The following is a 22243-nucleotide window of genomic DNA, read 5'->3' as shown; positions in this document are numbered from 1 at the left end:
GTGTGTGAGAGTGTGTGTGTGTGAGGGTGCGGGTGTGTGTGGGTGAGTGAGTGAGTGAGTGTGAGGGTGTGTGGCACCCTTGTTTAAAAAGGGAGAAAAGGATAGACCGAGTAATTACAGGCCAGTCAGCCTAAATTTGGTGGTGGGAAAATTATTGGAAAGGTTTCTGAAGGACAGGATAAATCTTCATTTCGAAAGACACGGATTAATCAAGGATAGTCAGCGCGGATTTGTTAAGGGAAGGTCGTGTCTGACAAACTTGATTGAATTTTTTGAGGAGGTAACAAGGAGTGTAGATGAGGGTAGTGCGTTTGATGTAATGTATATGGACTTTAGCAAGGCTTTTGATAAGGTTCCACATGGCAGACTGGTCACAACATTAAAAGCCCATGGGACCCAGGGCAAGTGTCAAGTTGGATTCAAAACTGGCTCGGAGACAGGAAGCAGAGGGTAATGGTTGATGGGTGTTTTTGTGACTGGAAGGCTGTTTCCAGTGGGGTTCCGCAGGGCTCAGTACTAGGTCCCTTGCTTTTTGTGGTATATATCAACGATCTTGACTTTAATATAGGGGGTATGATTAAGAAGTTTGCAGATGATACTAAAATCGGCTGTGTGGTTGATGCTGAAAGAGGAAGCTGTAGACTGCAGGAAGATATCAATAAATTGGCCAGAACAATGGCAAATGGAATTTAATCCGGAGAAGTGTGAGGTAATGCATTTGGGGAGGGCTAACAAGGAAAGGGAATACACATTAAATGGTAGGACACTGAGTAGTGTGGAGGAACAAAGGGATCTTGTAGTGCATGTCCACAGATCCCTGAAGGTAGCAGGCCAAGTAGATAAGGTGGTTAAGAAGGCATACGGAATGCTTGCCTTTATTAGCCATGGCATAGAATACAAGAGCAGGGGGGTTATGCTTCAACTGTATAAAACACTAGTTAGGCCTCAGCTAGAGTATTGCGTGCAGTTCTGGTCACCACATTACAGGAAAGATGTGATTGCACTAGAGAGGGTACAGAGGAGTTTACAAGGAAGTTGCCGGGAGTAGAGAATCTTAGCTATGAGGAAAGACTGGATAGGCTGGGTCTGTTTTCCTTGGAACAGAAGAGGCCTTATTGAGGTGTATAAAATTATGAGGGGCATAGATAAAGTCAATAGAAAGGACCTATTTCCCTTAGCAGAGGGGTCAAAAACCAGGGGGCACAGATTTAAGGTAATTGGTAGAAGGTTTAGAGGGGATTTGACGGGAAATTTCTTCACCCAGAGAGTTGTGGGGGTCTGGAACTCACTGCCTGAAAGGGTGGTTGAGGCAGGAACCCTAACTACATTTAAAAAGTACTTGGATGTGCACTTGGGATGCTCTAACCTGCAGGGCTACGGACCAAGAGCTGGGTAGTGGGATTAGGCTTGTTCTGGACTTATGGACATTATGGACATTTTACATGCAGATAGCACCCTCTGATGGTGGTTATTGTGTTAGCAGTTTTTGTATGCAGCAGAGGTCATTTGACCTTTCTACCTTTCTTCCTGATTGACCCAGGAAGTAGAATTCCAGGAATAACCTTACTGAGTAATGGAGGATCTTCCATGAGGGATCCTCAATCCAATGTAATCTGATCTCAAATGTTAGGCCAGGCGCAATATCTGTGAGTATCTTTGTCTGTTAGCATAATAGCAACTTTGTCAGTGTAGTATTTTGACAATACTATGTTTATGAGAAGTAATAGTTGATATTTACAGAAGTACAGTCCAAATGTTAGTTCGTTATACAATTAGTCTATTCTACTGTTGTAAATATGTTTATATCTTATGTAATATCGAATGTATAGTACTCAGTTTATGTACAAAACATACTTTGTCTTTGTTTACAGTTTCACAAATTTGTTCAAGTAAAGCTTCAAACAGCGAAACGGCTTCACGAGGAATTATTTGAATAAGTGCTTAACTTGCTGGATAACTAGATAGGAGCATGTCTAGCGAGGCCAGTACAGTGAAAAGATAGCAATACGGCTAGCTGTGAAGAGTGGAGCAGCAGGAATGAAGAGTAAGCCTTAACCTCGTAGATCACACCTACCTCACATCAACATGTCAAAAGATAATAACGAAAATGCTTTGCAGCGAGGAGAAGACCTTAAACAGGCAGGCGAAACTGTAGAATGTGACAATCGGTCTATAAGCTCCGGTTACTTCAGATCGCAAGCTGGTTCACGGTCATCAGGTGGTTCTAGAGTAAGCGTGGCCATCGCCAGAGCACGGGCTAAGCTAGTAGCAGCTCAAGCCAGAGCTGCGCATGCGAACAGTGAAATAGAAATAAAAGTAAGACAGACCCATCTTCAAGCTGAACCCCAAGCCGAACAGACCCGACTCCAAGCTGAACAGGCCCGACTCCAAGCTGAATTCCAAGCCGAACAGGCCCGTCACCAAGTTGAACGCCAGGCTGAACAGGCCCATCTCCAAGCCACATTAGACGCGCTGCAGCAACAAAAAGAGGTAGATGCTGCATTAGCTGAGACACAAGTATTCGAGGCAATTTTGGAGGGAGCTGATCCCGAGACAGCTTACAAACCTTTAATTCCCGTTTCGTGGCAGAATCGACGACAGCGCACCATAGATTACGTGAGTGACCATGCCGACATACAGTTTACAAGAGAAAGGGATGAAGGCCCGCACATCTCTACAGACGCAAGCACTCCGTATAACATGCCCCAAGTTGCCAGCCAAGGTCAAAGTAGACAGCGTGCCTCAAGCCGCAGAGTCTCCCCCAGCAGGACGGAAGACACGGTGCAGAGGAATAGAATGCTGGACAGAGAAAGTCATCAGCGAACCCCCTCTCGTTTCCTTGAGACCCCCAACGGAGCCCCTATTCAGGGCAACCCTGGCACAGGTCCCAGTACCTACGACCTTGCCAAATACCTTGCACCACCCAGCTGGTGACTACAGGGTTAACCAAGTTTGATGACAAGCCAGAGAATTATCGGGCTTGGAAGTCCTGCTTCCACGATGCCATATCGGGCTTAGACCTGTCGGCAGGAGAAGAGCTCGGCCTCCTTATCAAATGGCTCGGCCCAGAGTCCACCGGACAGACATGCAGGATAAAAGCGGCCAATGTGGGACATCTGCCAGCGGGGTTGAAGATGGCTTGGGCGAGGCTGGAAGAAAGCTATGGCTCGCCTGAAGCCATTGAAAGGGCTCTCTTTGACAGGTTGGAGAACTTTCCGAGGTTGACGAGTAAGGAACCCCAGAAGCTCCGCGACCTTGGAGATCTGCTGTCGGAACTCGAAGCCGCAAACAGAACGGCTACCTACCCAGTCTGTTGTACTTAGACACTTCCAGAGGGGTAAGTCCCATCGTTGAGAAGCTTCCATATAACCTGCAGGAGAAGTGGATAACGTTTGGATCAAAGTTCAAGCTAAAGCACAACGTGGCCTTCCCACCATTCTTTGCGTTTGCCAAATTCATCCGTAAAGAAGCCAAAGCCAGGAACGACCCCAGCTTCAACCTCTTCTCCTCCCACCCAGCACTTGCCAGAAGAGACAAGTTTGACAGACATGGAAAGACACCAATATCTGTCCACAAAATGCAATTGTCTTCAACTGAGAACACAAAGGTTCAGAAGAAACCTGAGGATATGAGCAAACAATGCCCTACCACAACAAGCCCCATCCATTAAAGAAGTGCAGAGGCTTCAGGGAGATGTCCCTGGAAGATCGGAAACAATATCTCAAAGAGAACTCTATATGTTTCAAGTGCTGCTCGTCCACGAACCATCTCGCCAAGAACTGCAAGGCAGATGCAAAATGCACAGAATGTGAAAGTGATCGGCACATTTCAGCACTCCACCCAGGCCCAGCTCCTTGGAAGTCAGAGTCGCCTCCTCCCGCATCAGAGCATGGCGGGGAGAGAGAGGGAGCTGCTGGTACGGAGATTACATCCAAGTGCACCGAGGTGTGTGGAGAAGGAGTGAGCGCAAGAGCATGCTCCAAGATATGTCTCGTTAATGTGTACCCTGTAGGACGTCGCCAGGAATCTGAAAGGATGTATGCCATACTAGATGAACAAAGCAATCGTTCTCTAGCAAAATCCGAGTTCTTCAACATCTTCAAGGTCAAAGGAAGTCCGTCGCCTTACACGCTGAAGACGTGTGCTGGACTTTCAGAGACAGCCAGCAGGAGGGCCTGCGGTTATGGTGTTGAGTCAGCCGACGGGAAGATTAGCCTCCCCCTTCCGACACTCATCGAATGTAATCAAGTCCCCGACAACCGTTCTGAGATTCCCACTCCGAATGCAGCTCATCATCAGCGTCATCTGAGACGCATTGCAGACGAGACCCCACCTCTTGATCCAGATGCAGGCATACTTCTGTTGTTGGGAAGGGACATCCTGAGGGTACATAAGATAAGGAAACAGATCAACGGTCCACATGACGCCCCTTTCGCCCAAAGGCTAGGCCTCGGCTGGGTCGTTGTTGGAGAAGTGTGCCTCAAGGGCGCTCACAAGCCATCTCAGGTGAGCACACTCAAGACTTCCATCTTGGAGAATGGTCGTCCAAGCTACCTTACCCCATGCAGTAGTCAGATCCGAGTGACAGAGAAGTTCAGTCATACGGCTCAGCCTCAGAAAACCCCAGCGCTGATCTCCGCAGACAGCACACAGATGATGCTCACTGGAGAGAACCCGGGTCAGTCAGTCTTCTGTCGCACTGCCAACGACCACAAACTTGCTCCATCGATCGATGACATGAGATTCCTCCAGATTATGGACAATGAGGTCTCTCGTGACAGCTCTAACAGCTGGGTTGCACCCTTACCCTTCCAGAACCCCAGATGACGGCTGCCGAACAACAGGGAGTATGTCTATAATCGTCTTAACTCACTCCATCGCACACTAGAGAAGAAGCCAAAGATGAAAGCACACTTCCTAGAATTTGTCAAGAAAATGCTTGTCAACAATCATGCAGAGATAGCTCCTCCACTCCAGGAAGGCCAAGAGTGTTGGTACCTCCCTTCCTTCGGAGTCTATCACCCCAAAAATCCGGAACAGATCCGCGTGGTGTTTGACTCCAGTGCACCATATCAGGGAGTCTCTCTCAATGACGTACTCCTCACAGGGCCCGATCTTAACAACAGCCTCTTGGGAGTACTCATGAGATTCAGGAAAGAGCCCGTCGCCATCACTGCCGATATCCAGCACATGTTTCATTGCTTTGTGGTGAGGGAAGACCATAGAGACTTCCTCCGCTTCCTGTGGTATCGGGACAACAACCCCAACAGAGACATTGTGGACTACAGAATGCGTGTCCATGTCTTCGGGAATAGCCCATCCCCTGCTGTTGCCATATTCGGACTGAGGAGGGCTGCCAAGGAAGAAGACGACGACTTTGGCAGTGATGTGAGAGGGTTCATCGAACAAGAGTTCTATGTCGATGATGCACTGAAGTCATTCCCGACCGAAGCAGAGGCCATCAGTACCCTTGGACGAGCTCAGGAACTACTTGCACTATCCAACCTCAGGCTGCACAAGATAGCCTCTAACAGACCAGCAGTGATGGAGGCATTCCCCCCTGAAGATCGTGCTAAGGACGTCAAGGATCTAGACCTCTTCACTGATGACCTCCCCCTACAGCATAGCCTAGGAGTGTCTTGGAACATAGCAACAGACACGTTCACATTCCAAGTCTTAGATGCCAAGAAACCCTTCACACGTAGAGGAATGCTCTCTACAGTCAACAACCTATTCGACCCTCTCGGCTTCTTAGCCCCTGTCACCATACAAGGCAGGCTGCTCCTCAGGGAACTCTCCACATGCACTGAAGAGTGGGATTCACCTCTCCCTGAAGAGATGGAAGCAAAGTGGGACAGATGGAGAGACTCATTCCAAGACTTACAGGAGATCCAAATACCTCGCTGCTATACGTCTTTCTCTCCCTTAAATGCCCAATTCAAAGAGCTTTGTGTCCTTGCAGACGCATCCGCTAAGGCCATTGCAAGTGTGGCTTATCTGAAGGTCACCACTCAAGATGGACAAAGCAAAATCACCTTCGTCTTTGATAGGGGCAAGTTGGTGCCCCAGCCAGACCTCACCATACCCAGATTGGAACTGTGCGTAGCAGAATGCAACCCACCCCCTCATAGCAGTCTACGGAAGCTGCATCCTATCATCGACACCGACGGACCGTCTCTGAGGTGGTTCTTCCTTTGTCGCCAGAGGACTCCAGTGACAAGTAGAGTTCGGACTATGTGGAGTCGTTAACGACCCCAGACGGGGAGTGTTCTGGACTTATGGACATTATGGACATTTTACATGCAGATAGCACCCTCTGGTGGTGGTTATTGTGTTAGCAGTATTTGTATGCAGCAGAGGTCATTTGACCTTTCTACCTTTCTTCCTGTTTGACCCAGGAAGTAGAATTCCAGGAAGAACCTAACTGAGTAATGGAGGATCTTCCATGAGGGATCCTCAATCCAATGTAATCTGATCTCATATGTTAGGCCAGGCGCAATATCTGTGAGTATCTTTGTTTGTTAGCATAATAGCAACTTTGTCAGTGTAGTATTTTGACAATACTATGTTTATGAGAAGTAATAGTTGATATTTACAGAAGTACAGTCCAAATGTTAGTTAGTTATACAATTAGTCTATTCTACTGTTGTAAATATGTTTATATCTTATGTAATATCGAATGTATAGTACTCAGTTTATGTACAAAACATACTTTGTCTTTGTTTACAATTTCACAAATTTGTTCAAGTAAAGCTTCAAACAGTGAAACGGCTTCATGAGGAATTATTTGAATAAGTGTTTAACTTGCTGGATAACTAGATAGGAGCATGTCTAGTGAGGCCAGTACAAGGCTGGCTAGCTCTTTGTTGGCCGGCACAGACATGATGGGCTGAAATGGCCTCCTTCTGTGCTGTAACTTTCTATGATTCTATGATTCTATGATTCTTTGTGACTGTGACAAAGGTAAACTATCCCTCCTCATCCATCTCGACCTGTCTGCAGCCTTTGACATGATTGACCACTCTATCCTCCTTCAACGCCTCTCCGCCTCCGTCCAGCTGGGTGGGACTGCATTTGCCTGGTTGCATTCGGATCTATCAAATCTTAGCCAGAGAGTCACCTGCAATGGCTTCTCTTCCCATTCCCGGATCATTACCGCTGGTGTGGGCCAAGATTCTATCCTTTGCCCCCTCCTATTTCTCATCTACATGCTGCCCCTTGGCCACATCATCTGAAAACACAGCATCAGTTTCCACATGTACACTGACGACACCCAGCTCTACCTCACCATCACTTCTCTCGACCCTCCACTGGCTTTAAATTGTCAGACCGCTTGTCTGACATCCAGTACTGGATCAGCAGAAATTTCCTCCAGCTAAATACTGGGAAGACCGAAGCCATTGGGTTGGAGTTAGTAGGGGGGTCAGCGGGCACGATCAGTTGCGAGTTGGGTGGGAAAGTGTTTTTTCCCCAGCGGGTCGGGACCCTGCTGTGAACCCGCCTCCACACGCCTTTCCCCGATGTTGGATCTGTCAGCACTGAACAGACCCAACACACAGCAGCGGGTTCACAGCGGGGGGTCCCAATTCAGGTAATTAGTGGTTTGTTTAGAGCCACTTAAGAATGAATTGCAGCTCAGCTTCTGCATTAGACTGCTGGCCCATGGGGTCCACGCTGGTCGTGACACCACGTCTGTCAAGCTGAGGCGGGAGTTCAGTGGCCATTGAATCAGCTGTTGAGTTGACAGCTTCAAATGTACAGTAAAAGCTCCCACCTTAGAGATATCATCCCGTAGCCACAAACACTTCCTCACTGCATTTCCACAACATACTGCAAATCCTTCCCACTTTACAACAGTGACTCCACTTCAAAAGGTACTTCATTGGCTGTAAAGCGCTTTGAGACGTCTGGTGGTCTTGAAAGGCATTATATAAATCTAAGTCTTTCTTTCTTTCTTTTTTTACACAAGTCTCCATCCAGTCTGCCCACATTGCCAATATTCCTCTAATTTTTATTTGTACTGAGTGCACCACGAACTCCTCAGAGCGACTTTTTTGTCCCTGGGCAAATTTTACAACAACCATAACTTTCATTCACCCGAGCCAAATGGACAGCCAAGGGATGGAGTCTGGGATTGTTTAAAGCATATCCTAGCAATTGTACGCATCCTGAGCAAGCTTGTGAGTGCGAGGGAATGATTCAAAGACAATGACAGACACTGCTGCACACTGCCGCTCTGCCTTGATACAACTGCCCCTCGAGTCTTTGGCTCAATTCTCCCTGAACTACACCACGAAGCAACCTATTGAATCACAGGGAATAGCACAGCACAGAAGGAGGCCATTCAGCCCATCGAGTCTGTGTCTGCTCTCTCTCTCTCTCGAGGAGCAATCCAGTTTGTCCCACTCCCCCGCTTTTTCCCATACCCCTGCAATTTTTTCTCCTTCAAGTATTTATCCAATTCCCTTTTGAATTCCCTCAAGCATTGCATTCAGAATCCTAATCACTCGTTGTATAAAAAAGTTTTTCCTCCTGTCGTCTCTGGTTCTTTTGCCAATCGCCTTAAACCTGTGACCTCTGGTTATCGAGCCTTCAGCCATTGGAAATAGTTCCTCTTTATTTACTCTATCTGAACCTGTCATGATTTGAAACACCTCGATCAAACCTCCTCTTAGCCTTCTCTGCTCCAAAGAGAAGAACCCCAGCTTCTCCAGTCTGTCCACTTATTATTCTGCATGCAACTTAAAATATAATATTTGTGATTAGACCTGTCAATGCCCTGTTCATTTTTCTCCTTTCATGCATAATGTTCACTCACTCTTTTTAGCGGAAATAAACTTTTAGTCCAGCTGGCCAGCCCTGAAGTTCCAAAAATACAATCCTGTCCTGTTAAGTGCTGATGATTCAAGCCTCAGGATTTCTAACAAGCGATTTTTGTTCATGGTGGAGAGGGAGCAGCAGCTGCATGGAGCAATCCCAAAGACTGGGGATGGAAAATCATGCCTTAGAGGGGCGGGGGGTGCTCCCTGACAGGGGAAGGAAGTATGAGAAAGGCAGAGGGTGTTGTTTTCAATAAGGATTTGGGATATGTGACCTTCAGACTGTTTGCCACAAGCTCCTAAGGTAGAGAAGCTCTGCTGGAAATGACATCCCAAAATGAGCACAGAAACTCAAATTCAAGTAACAAACCAAGCACAAGATGTCAGAAAGACCCACACCCAAAATGAAGAGCTTCACTTGATTTTCTACCCAAGACCATCAGACCTCAAAACCCTTTCCCATAAATAGAGGTAAATTTTCAACTTCAATGTTACAAACACAAACATTAGCAAATCTGTTTTATAGAGGGAGCACTTAAGATATGAAGCCGATAGAACTTGCTCGCAGCTACAGGGGACATTGCTGCGTGACTCAGCAAGTTTGGAGCAGGATTAACTTCGAGACCAAAGAGTTGACAAACTCTCCCTGTTGCTGCAATCCCTGCTCGGCAATTAACGTTCTGTAGGAACGGAGGTTCCTAACTAAATAATTCAGCTCAACTCGATGGATTAAAAGACTGGAATTTAATAACAACGAAGTTTGCTGGATGTTACAAGGAGGAAATCAAAACACGTTCGTTCAAGATGCCAGGTAGTCGAAGACTGCTGGAAAGTTCTCTAAGCTGACGTCATGACGTCCCCACGTTCTTCGCGCCACTGGCGGTCACGTGATTGGCATCATGACGTCACCACGCAGGATAAAGGCAAACACACACTGTAAAGGTAACAATCAGTTTAAAGGTGCAGTCCCCGGCTGCACTATAATACAACTAAGGGGATTATACTAAAGTACACTGAGTCTCTTGTGGCTCCTCCACAGTTCGACTCAAAAGCATGTTATGTTCATTAATAACTAGACATTCTTATTATGAACAGCTAGCTTCTAGCTAGTCATTTATTCAGTACATGTTCTTCTAGGTACAGCATCTGTAGAGACTCAGCATGTGTACTTCTGTGTGCAGGCAGCCATCTTGACTACTGCTTTCTGGGTAGCCTAGCGCATCGTGGGTAGTGTAGTCTTAAACACACAACTAAATATACAGCTCTATACAGCTCTACGGCTCCATCTAGTGTACCACTCTAGAATGACATGTTATTGATCATTACATCCCCCTTTCTTTGAGGTTAACAAAATCAAAATCAATCAATATCAATCAACTTTCAAGAAACACGATAAAGATGATATCAGTAACACTTTTGCTAGTGCTCTATAAACATAAACATTTTCAAAGCTTTACTTTATACTCAAAGATTAAGTCTATCAGGCTTCTTTACTTCACATGTGGATCTTCTCAACATGAGTAAGTCTGATGTGCTTTCATGACGCGCCTAGGCCATCTTTTGATGCATCCGTTGACACTTTGATTCTTTTTGTTGGGTCAAAGAAGGTGAGTACAGGTGTGGTTGTCAGCACTGTTTTGAGATTCATCCACTCTTGTTCATGTCTTTCTGTCCATGCGAACTCATTTGTTTTATGTAGCAGGTCTCGCAGACAGGTTGTCTTGGCTGACAAGTTAGGAATGAACTTTCCAATGAAGTTTATCATCCCCATGATGCGTAGCACTCCTTTTTTGTCAGTGGGTCGGGGCATTTTGAGTATGGTGTTTACTTTTTCCATATCTGGCTCTATTCCTTTACCAGATAGATTATCTCCTAGGAAAGTGACTTCCTGGACGCCAAACTGACACTTGGCTTTGTTGAGCTTCCGTCCATTCCAGCGTATGCTCTGTAGCACTTTAGTCAGTCTCTCATTGTGTTCTTTCAGTGTGGAGCCCCAGATGATGATGTCATCAACATAGACCCGAACTCCTTCCAGACCTTCAATTATGTGTTCAATCGCTCTATGAAAGATTTCAGATGCAGATATTATCCCGAAAGGCATTCCGAGGAAACAATACCTGCCAAATGGTGTGTTGAAGGTACAGTATTTGGTGCTCTCTTCATCCAGTTTTAGTTGGCAAAATCCTTGTGAGGCATCGAGCTTTGTAAAGTATCTGGCACCTGACATTTCACTGGTGATTTCTTCTCGCTTGGGAATCTGGTAGTGTTCACGTTTTATGTTTGCATTTAAGTCCTTTGGATCCATGCATATTCTTAGATCATTGCTCTTTTTCTTTACACATACCATGGAGTTAACCCAGTCTGTTGACTCTTCAACTTTCCTGATGACTCCTAGTGTGGTCATTCTGTCCAGTCTTTCTTGAGCCAGTCACGCAGGGGTGCTGGAACTCTTCGTGGAGCATGTACCACTGGCTGAGCATCCTCCTTTAGCTGGATCTTGTAAGTGAATGGTAGAACTCCAAATCCTTTGAACACATCCTGGAAATTACTCACTACAGAATCCATTGAGTCATCTGGTCTGCTTATGGCACAGTTTATACGGTATACTCTCTTGACCAGTTCTAAGTCCTCACAAGCTTTGTCACCCAGTAGTGAATCAAGTCCTTCAGCCACAACAGAAAACATGAGATGATGCACTTTGTCTTTGACTGTCACTTTAAGTCTGCATACACCTAAGCTATCTATTTTCTGTCCATTATAGCTCTTCAGTAGTACTGACTTAATCTGTATTTTGGGCTTTTCTTTCATATTTTTAATGTCACTCATACTGATTAAGTTTGCTTTTGCCCCAGTGTCTAGTTTCAATGTAACTAATGCTCCATTTACCTGCAGTGGGATCATCCATTTGTCCTCTTTTACTGCATTAACTTTATGTTCAGCATTGTTCATATCTGAGGGCTGCACATTTTCAGTATCCTTTTTGATATTGTCACATGACACCATTCCTACAAAAAATGTCTCACTTAAATCAGTGTCCTCAATCACATTGACTTGGACTTGTTGCCCTTTCTTTGTTTTTACTTTTGAAAAGCATTGTTTGGCAAAGTGATTCTTTCCATGACATTTTGTGCATATTTTTCCAAACGCTGGGCATTGTTTTAACTGGTGTTTGTAACCACAGCGTTTACAATTTAAAATGTCATCCTCCGATTGCTTTTCATTTCTGTTCTGCCCACGGTTCTTTCCTTTGTAGGACACAGCACCGACAGCAGCACTGACTACAATCACATCATTATTGATTTCACTGAAAGTCTTCGCATGCTTTTGAGCTAGCTCGCTGGCTTGGCATATTTTCACAGCATTTTCCAATGTTAGTTCGGTTTCTCGCAACAGATGTTCCCTGACCTTTTTATCCTGAATACCAAACACAATCTGGTCACGAATCATGGATGCTTTCAGCTCAGAGAAATTACATGTCTGTGCTTTCAGTTTCAGATCAGTCACAAAGCTATCAAAAGTCTCATTTTGCTGCTGTGTCCTTGACCGGAACACGTAACTTTCATAGGTTTCATTCTTTTTGGGAGAACAATGTGTATCAAATTTCTTTAGCACATCTTCTAAATTTTCTCTGTTCTCCTCTGGATTAAATACAAATGTATTGAATACCTCTATCGCCTGTGGGCCTGCAACCGTGAGCAGCAATGCTATTTTCCTTGCATCTGGCTTCATACCGAGTCTGATGGCAGCAATGTAGAGTTCGAATTGTTGCTTGAAAATCCATCAATTGTAGTCGACATTTCCCGTGAGATTCAAAAACTCCGGTCTTCAAATTCTCCATGTGGCTTTTCACAATGTTTAGCAGATCTTCACCAATCCTGGTACCATGTTATGTTCATTAATAACTAGACATTCTTATTATGAGCAGCTAGCTTCTAGCTAATCATTTATTCAGTACATGTTCTTCTAGGTACAGCATCTGTAGAGATTCAGCATGTGTACTTCTGTGTGCAGGCAGCCATCTTGACTACTGCTTTCTGGGTAGCCTAGTGCATCGTGGGAAGTGTAGTCTTAAACACACAACTAAATATACAGCTCTATACAGCTCTACGGCTCCATCTAGTGTACCACTCTAGAATGACATGTTATTGATCATTACAAAGCAGTTTCTAAAAATCATGGGGAGCACCACAGTCGTGGCAAACACTTTTCACAAGCCACACAAAGCCTGGCAGCATTAACATCGAATTTGCACAATTAATAGAAAACTATAAGCTGTACATTTATAAAATGATTTGTGAACAACACAATGCATCTCTTGTTAACATAAGGGAGAGAGAGAGAGGGAGAGAGAGAGGGGGAGAGAGAGAGAGACAGAGAGGGGGAGAGGGAGAGAGAGAGGGGGGAAGAGAGAAAGAAGGAGAAAGAGAGGGAGGGAGAGGGAGCGAGAGCGAGAGAGAGGGGGAGAGAGAGAGGGAGAGACAGAGGGAAGAGAGAGAGGGAGGGAAGAGAGAGAGAGAAAGGGAGGGAGAGAGAGAGAGGGAGAGGGGGAGAGAGAGGGGGAGAGGGAGTGAGAAAGAAGGAAGAGAAAGAGAAGGAAGAGAGAGAGAGTGGGAGAGAGAGTGGGAATAGAGAGAAAGAGAGGGAAGAGAGAGAGGAAAGAGAGGGAGGGGAGAGAGCGAGAGAGAGAGAGAGAGAAGAGAGAGGGAGGGAAGAGAGAGAGAGTGGGAGAGAGAGTGGGAATAGAGAGAAAGAGAGGGAAGAGAGAGAGAGAAGAGAGAGAGGGAAGAGAGGGAGGGGAGAGAGCGAGAGAGAGAGAGAGAGGGAAGAGAGAGGGAGGGAAGAGAGAGAGAGTTAAGAAAGAAAGAGAAAGAGGGAAGCGAAAGAGAAGGGGAGAGAGAAAAAGAGAGGGGAGAGAGAGAGACACAGAGGGAAGGGAGAGAGAGAGGGGGAGGGAGAGCAATTTGGCGATGGTAATGCCATTGAATGTCAAGGAGTAGTGGTTAGATGCTCGCTTGTTGAAGATAGTCATTGCCTGGCACCTGTGTGGTGTGAATGTTACCTGCCACTTATCAGCCCAAGCCTGAATGTCGTCCAGGTCTTGCTGCATGCGGGCACAGACTGCTTCATTAGCTGAGGAGTTGCGAATGGCACTGAACACTGTGCAGTCATCAGCGAACAATCCCACTTCTGACCTTATGCTGGAGGGAAGGTCATTGATAAAGCAGCTGAAGAGGGTTGGGCCTAAGACACTGCCCTGAGGAACTCCTGCAGTGATGTCCTGGGTCTGTGATGATTGAACTTCAACCACCACAACACCTTCCTTTGTGCTAGGTATGACTCCAGCCAGTGGAGCATTTCCCCCCCCCCCCGATTCCCATTGACTTCAGTTTTACTAGGGATCCTTCAGGCCACATTCGGTCAAATGCTGCCTTGATGTGAAGGGCAGTCACTCTCACCTCACCTCTGGAATTCAGCTCCTTTGTCTATGTTTGGAACAAGGCTGTAATGAGGTCTGGAGCCAAGTGGTCCTGGCAGAACCCAAACTGGGCATCGGTGAGCGGGTTATTGGTGAGTAAGTGCTGCTTGATAGCACTGTCGACAACACCTTCCATCACTTTGCTGATAATTGAGAGTAGACTGATGGGGCGGTAATTGGCCAGATTGGATTTGTCCTGCTTTTTGTGGACAGGACATACCTGGGCAGTTTTCCACATTGTCAGATAGATGCCAATGTTGTAGCTGTACTGGAACAGCTTGGCTAGAGGCATGGTTAGTTCTGGACCACAAGTCTTCAACACGACAGCTGGGATGTTGTTGGGGCCCACTGCCTTTGCTGTATCCAGTGCGCTCAGCTATTTCTTGATATCATGTGGAGTGAATCGAATTGGCTGAAGACTGGCTTCTGTGATGGTGGGGACCTCAGGAGGAGGCCAATATGCATCATCCACTCAGCACTTCTGGCTGAAGATGGTTGCAAATGCTTCAGCTTTGTCTTTTGCACTCGCGTGCTGAGCTCCACCATCATTGAGGATGGAGATATTCATGGTCCCTCCCCCTCCCGTTAGTTGTTTAAAGGTCTACCACCATTCACAACTGGATGTGGCAGGACTGCAGAGCTTTGATCTAATCCATTGATTGTGGGATGGCTTAGCTCTGTCAATAGCATGCTGCTTCCACTTTTTAGCATGCATGTAGTCCTGTGTTGCAGCTTCCCCGGGTTGGCACCGCATTTTCAGGTACGCCTGGTGCTGCTCCTGGCATGCTCTTCTACATTCCTTTTTGAACCAGGGTTGGTCCCCTGGCTTGATGGTTATGGTAGAAGGATATGCCAGGCCATGAGGTTACAGATTGTGGTGAAATACAATTCTGCTGATGGCCCACAGCGCCTCATGGATGCCCAGTTTTGAGCTGCTAGATCTGTCCTTAATCTATCCCATTTAGCACGGTGGTAGTGCCATACAACACGATGGAGGGTGTCCTCGGTGTGAAGATGGGACTTCATCTCCACAATGACTGTGTGGTGGTCACTGCGACCAATGCTGTCATGGACAGATGTATCAGCAACAGATAGATTGGTGAGAATGAATTCAAGTAGGTGTTTCCCTCATGTTGGTTCTCTCACCACCTGTTGCAGGCCCAGGCTAGCAGCTATGCCCTTCAGGACTCGGCCAGCTCAGACAGTATTGAAGACATTGAAGTCCCCCACCCAGAGTACATTCTGTGCCCTTGCTACTCTCAGTGCTTCTTCCAAGTGGTGTTCAACATGCAGCAGTACTGATTCATCAGCTGAGGGAGGGTGGTAGGTGGTAATCAGCAGGAGGTTTCCTTGCCCATGCTTGACCTGAAGCCATGAGACTTCATGGAGTCCAGAGTCAATGTTGAGGACTCCCAAGGTCACTCCTTCCTGACTGTATACCACAGTGCTGCCACCCCTGGTGGGTCTGTCCTGCCGGTCACCTCAATAGGACCTCAAAGGTAGTAATCTCAGGATTGCTACCAGTGCCACGTGCTAGTCAGAGTAGAAATAGAAGAATATTTCAGATGAATATGTGGCTAGAGGAATGGTACAAGAGGGAGGGATTCAAATTCCTGGGACATTGGAACCGGTTCTGGGGGAGATGGGACCAGTTCAAACTGGACGGTTTGCACCTGGGCAGTGTTATGTTCATTAATAACTAGACATTCTTAATATGAACAGCTAGCTTCTAGCTAGACATTTATTCAGTACACGTTCTCTAGGTACAACATTTGTAGAGATTCAGCATGTGTGCTCCTGTGTGCAGGCTTCCATCTTGACTACTGCCTTCTGGGTAGCCTAGTGCATTGTGGGTAGTGTAGTCTTAAACACATACAACTAAATATACAGCTCTATACAGCTCTATGGCTCCATGAAGTGTACCACTCCAGAATGACATATTATTGATCATTACATCCCCCTTTCTTTGAGGTTAACAAAATCAATATCAATCAACTTTCAAGAAAAACGATAAAGATGATATCAGTAACACTTTTGTTGGTGCTCTATAAACATAAACATTTTCACAACAGTCAATACATTTTCAATATAGTTTTTCTTTGTACTCAAAGATTAAGTCTATCAGGCTTTTTTACTACACGTGTGGGTCTTCTCAGCACGGGTAAGTCTGATGTGTTTTCATGAGATTGTTCTGGTGGTGAATGACAAGATTCAGTTGCGGCATTGTCATCAATCTGCTCTTGGATAGTTTCTTGTGTTTTCAGGAGGGAACGATGGTTCCTCCTGAGAATCTGTCCTTCCTCAGTTCTAACAGTGTATGACCTTGGTCGTACTTCCTCAAGAACTGTAGCTTTCCTGTTCCATGCATCTGGATCCTCAATCCTGACAACATCATCCCTTGTCAATGGTTTTAGAGTTTTGGATGACTTGTCATAGTATGATTTCTGTTTCAGCTTTAACAGTTGAAGTCTCTGTCTCAGTTCCTCACTTTGCTGTTCTTTTGCACAGCAGGGTAGCGTGGTGCACAACTTGTGACCCATTAGTAGTTCAGCAGGTGAAGAACCACAGTCTAAAGGTGAGGCTTGGTAGCTCAGCAGGGCGAGATAAGGATCAGACTTGCTTTCTGTCGCTTTCTTCAGTAGCTGCTTGAGAACTTGAACACCTTTCTCTGCCTTACCATTTGACTGAGCATACAAAGGACTGGATGTGATGTGCTGAAAGTCATACTGTGCTGCAAACTGTTGCCACTCCTTACAGTTGAAGCATGGACCATTGTCGCTAACGGCAATCCTGGGAATTCCATGTCTGGCGAAGATGGATTTCACATGCATTATGACACTGCTTGCTGATGTGCTTGAGAGCAGCGCCATCTCAGGATAGTTAGAATAGTAGCCAATCACTATTAGATATTCTTTACCATTTAAATGAAAGAGGTCCATACCAACCTTTTGCCATGGTGCTGTTGGTAAGTCAGCTACTATCATTGGCTCCTTTGTTTGTTTGTTTTGGTGTTTCTGACATGTCTCACAATTGCCTATCATGTTCTCAATGTCCTTATTTATGCCAGGCCAATAAACAGTGTCTCTTGCTCTCCTTTTGCATTTTTCAATTCCGAGGTGTCCCTCATAAATCCTTTTGAGCATGTCTTGACGTAGAGCCTGTGGAATGACTATTCTGTTCTGTTTTAGTAATAGTCCACTTGCGACACTCAATTCTGACCTTATGTGAAAGTATTTTGGACAGGAACCTTTTGGCCAACCATGTTACAGGAACCTTTCGGCCAACTCTATTACTGTTTGTAACACTGTGGCCTAGAAATTGGGTTTTGGCTTAGCCAGGGCTTTAGCGCCGGAAGTTAGTGCCGGCGCTAAGTGCCCCTGCGCGCGCCAAAAATTCAGTAGCGCCGCGCCCAAACGGCTGCCGGCGCTACTGAAGGGTCTTAGCGCCTGGAAAAGGGCGCTAACTGCCGTTTAGCGACGCAATTCCGGCACTGCGGCACCCGATTCGGTGCGGCAGGCTGGGGAAGTGCAGGCCTCCTCCTTCCGTTAAGGAGGAGCTGCCTGCACCCGGCCGCGGCCCGCGCAAATCTGTTTAAAAATGAGCCCGGCACCTCGGACAAGTGCCGGGCTTGCATCTGTTCTGGGGGGGGGGGGAGAAGTTCGGGGAGGGAGCTGCGGGCAGGCGGCCGGCGGGAAAGCGGCCGGCCGCCGCGGGGCCTTTAATGCGCCGGCGCAAACACATGTTGGACTCTGTTGCCAGAGTCTTAGTTGCGGCTGCCACGGGCGAGGCAGCCGCAACTGAATTTCGGCGCTGGGGCCCGTCGGCATGGCAACCGGGACGCTGCGCACACTGATGACGTCATCGGTGCCGGCGCAGCGCTACCGGTGCAACGCCGCTTTAGGGCCCCAGGGAATTTTTCAACTGGCCATAACTCTGGCGCTAGTTCCTCTAGCGCCTCAAAAGCGGCGCTAAGGCTAGTGAATTTCTAGGCCTGTATCTTTTACTGTTTCTTCTGCTATTTGCTTTGATTTTGTGTCTGACACGGGCAGCGCAGCAGTGACCATACTCACATGAACATCCACGTCTTCTTCAGTAGAGCTCACTTGACTCATTGTGGGTGCTCGGGATAGTGCATCTGCTAACACTATGTATTTGCCTGGTGTGTAGATCGGTTCAAAGTCATATCTTTGCAGCTTCATCATGAGTCGAACAGGAAAGCTACAGTTCTTCAGGAAGTACGACCAAGGTCATACACTGTTAGAACTGAGGAAGGACAGATTCTCAGGAGGAACCGCCGTTCCCTCCTGAAAACACAGGAAACTATCCAAGAGCAGATTGATGACAATGCCGCAACTGGATCTTGTCATTCACCACCAGCCCAAAATACAGAAAAAGTCAGTACTACTGAAGGACTATAATGGACAGAATATAGATAGCTTAGGTGTATGCAGACTTAAAGTGACAGTCAAAGACAAAGTGCATCATCTCATGTTTTCTGTTGTGGCTGAAGGACTTGATTCACTACTGGGTGACAAAGCTTGTGAAGACTTAGAACTGGTCAAGAGAGTCTACCGTATAAACTGTGCCATAAGCAGACCAGATGACTCAGTGGATTCTGTAGTGAGTAATTTCCAGGATGTGTTCAAAGGATTTGGAGTTCTACCAATCACTTACAAGATCCAGCTAAAGGAGGATGCTTAGCCAGTGATACATGCTCCACGAAGAGTTCCAGCAGCCCTGCATGACCGGCTCAAGAATGAACTGGACAGAATGACCACACTAGGAGTCATCAGGAAAGTCGAAGAGCCAACAGACTGGGTTAACTCCATGGTATGTGTAAAGAAAAAGAACAATGATCTAAGAATATGCATGGATCCAAAGGACTTAAATGCAAACATAAAACGTGAACACTACCAGGTTCCCAAGCGAGAATAAATCACCAGTGAAATGTCAGGTGCCAGATACTTTACAAAGCTCGATGCCTCACAAGGATTTTGGCAACTAAAACTGGATGAAGAGAGCACCAAATACTGTACCTTCAACACACCATTTGGCAGGTATTGTTTCCTCAGAATGCCTTTCGGGATAATATCTGCATCTGAAATCTTTCATAGAGCGATGGAACACACAATTGAAGGTCTGGAAGGAGTTCGGGTCTATGTTGATGATATCATCATCTGGGGCTCCACACTGAAAGAACACAATGAGCGACTGACTACAGAGCATACGCCAGAATGGACTGAAGCTCAACAAAGCCAAGTGTCAGTTTGGCATCCAGGAAGTCACTTTCCTTGGAGAAATTCTATCTGGTAAAGGAATAGAGCCAGATATGGAAAAAGTAAATGCCATACTCAAAATGCCCCGACCCACTGATAAAAAAGGAGTGCTACGCATCATGGGGATGATAAACTTCATTGGAAAGTTCATTCCTAACTTGTCAGCCAAGACAACCTGTCTGCGAGACCTGCTACATAAAACAAATGAGTTCGCATGGACAGAATGACATGTTATTGATCATTACAGGCAGAGCCGGGACCGATGTCCTAGGGGGAGTGTTTGCTAGTGCTCTGGGGGAGGGTTTAAACTAAAATGGCAGGGGGTTGGGAACCTGAGCAGGGGGACAGAGGAAAGGGAAACAAGGATAAAAGCAAAAAATAGGAAGGAGAAAAACAAAAGTGGTAGTCAGAGAAATCAACGGTTTAAATCAAACATGGCCACAGTAAATAATAATTCTAATAGGTCTAAGAGCATTAAAAAAACAAGCCTGAAGGCTTTGTGTCTTAATGCGAGGAGCATTCGTAATAAGGTGGATGAATTAGCTGCGCAAATAGAGGTAAATGAATATGATTTGATTGGGATTACGGAAACATGGCTCCAGGGTGGTGAAGGCTGGGAACTCAACATCCAGGGGTATTCAATATTCAGGAAAGATAGGCAAAAAGGAAAGGGAGGTGGGGTAGCATTACTGGTTAAAGACAATTGTAATGAAGGATATTAGCTCTGATGATGTGGAATCTGTGTGGGTAGAACTGAGAAATAGCAAGGGGCAGAAAATGTTAGTGGGAGTGGTATATAGACCTCCAAACAGTAATGCGGAGGTTGGGGATGGCATTAAAAGGGAAAATAGAGAAGCAGGCAAAAAGGGCACAGCAGTCATCATGGGTGACTTTAATCTACATATAGATTGGGCTAACCAAATTAGTAACAATACTGTGGAGGAGGAATTCCTGGAGTGTTTACGGGATGGTTTCCTGGACCAATACGTCGAGGAACCAACCAGAGATCAGGCCATCTTAGACTGGGTATTATGTAATGAGAAAGGATTAATTAGCAATCTTGTTGTACGAGGCCCCTTGGGTCGGAGCGATCATAATATGATCGAATTCTTCATTAAGATGGAGAATGAACTGGTTGACTCAGAGACCAGGGTCCTGAATTTAAATAAAGGAAACTATGATGGTCTGAGGCGCGAATTGGGTAGGATTGATTGGGGAATGTCACTCAAAGGGTTAATGGTGGATAGGCAATGGCAAACATTCAAAGACCGCATGGATGAACTACAGAATTTGTTCATCCCAGTTTGGCATAAAAATAAAACAAAAAAGGTGACTCAACCGTGGCTAACAAGGGAAATTAGGGATAGCATAAGATCCAAGGAGAGGACGTATAAATTGGCCAAAAAAAGCAGTAGTCCAGAGGAATGGGAGCAGTTTAGGATTCAACCAAGGAGGAAAAAGGGATTAATTAAGAAAGGGAAAATGGAATATGAGAGTAAGCTTGCAGGGAACATAAAAACTGACTGTAAAAGCTTTTATAGATATGTGAAGAGAAAAAGATTGGTGAAGTCAAGCGTAGGTCCCTTGCAGTCAGAATCAGGGGAATTTATAATGGGGAACAAAGAAATGGCTGACCAATTAAATACATATTTTGGTTCTGTCTTCACAAAGGAGGACACAAATAACCTCCCGGAAATGTCGGGGAACATAGGGTCTGATGAAAGGGAGGAACTGAAAGAAATCAGTATTTGTAGGGAAATGGTGTTAGGAAAATTGATGGGATTGAAGGCCGATAAATCCCCGGGGCCTGATAATCTACATCCCAGGGTACTTAAGGAAGTGGCCCTAGAAATAGTAGATACATTGCTGATCATCTTCCAACATTCGTTGGAATCTGGAACACAACCCATGGACTGGAGGGTAGCTAATGTTACCCCACTGTTCAACAAAGGTGGTAGAGAGAAAACGGGGAATTACAGACCGGTAGGCCTGACATCGGTAGTGGGGAAAATGCTAGAGTCCATTATAAAAGATGTAATAGCAGAGCACTTGGAAAACAGTGACAGGATCGGACAAAGTCAACATGGATTTACAAAAGGTAAATCGTGCTTGACTAATCTACTGGAATTTTTTGAGGATGTAACTAGTAAAATAGATAAGGGAGAACCAGTGGATGTGGTGTATTTGGACTTTCAGAAGGCTTTCGATAAGGTCCCACATAAGAGATTGGCGTGTAAAGTTAAGGCACATGGGATTGGGGACAAGGTATTGACTTGAATAGAGAACTGGTTGGCAGATAGAAAGCAAAGAGTTGGAATAAATGGGTCTTTTTCCGAGTGGCAGGCAGTGACTAGTGCGGTACCACAGGGATCGGTCCTTGGACCCCAGCTATTCACAATATATATTAATGATCTAGACAAGGGAACTAATGATCTAGACAAGGGAACTACAGGAAACTTTGGGATATCCGGCACCGACGGGACCGAGCTGTTGCCGTCCCATCAAAACTGCCGGACAAACCAGCGCTAATGTTAGAACATACGGAAGCTTTTGAGCTCCGTATCTAGCAACAAACCCTGCTGCTTAGCAACAACTTCTAAACAGTCGACCGTAGCTTGCAAGCGTCTCTGTAGCTAAGCAACAGCTTTAGCGAGACCTTGCAGAGCCTGACT

Source organism: Somniosus microcephalus, chromosome 10 (assembly GCF_052327205.1).
Source record: "Somniosus microcephalus isolate GS21.2 chromosome 10, FLI_Smic_1.0, whole genome shotgun sequence".
NCBI lineage: Eukaryota > Metazoa > Chordata > Chondrichthyes > Squaliformes > Somniosidae > Somniosus > Somniosus microcephalus.
The sequence above is the reverse complement of the archived record's forward strand: the minus strand, read 5'-3'. Positions refer to the sequence as shown.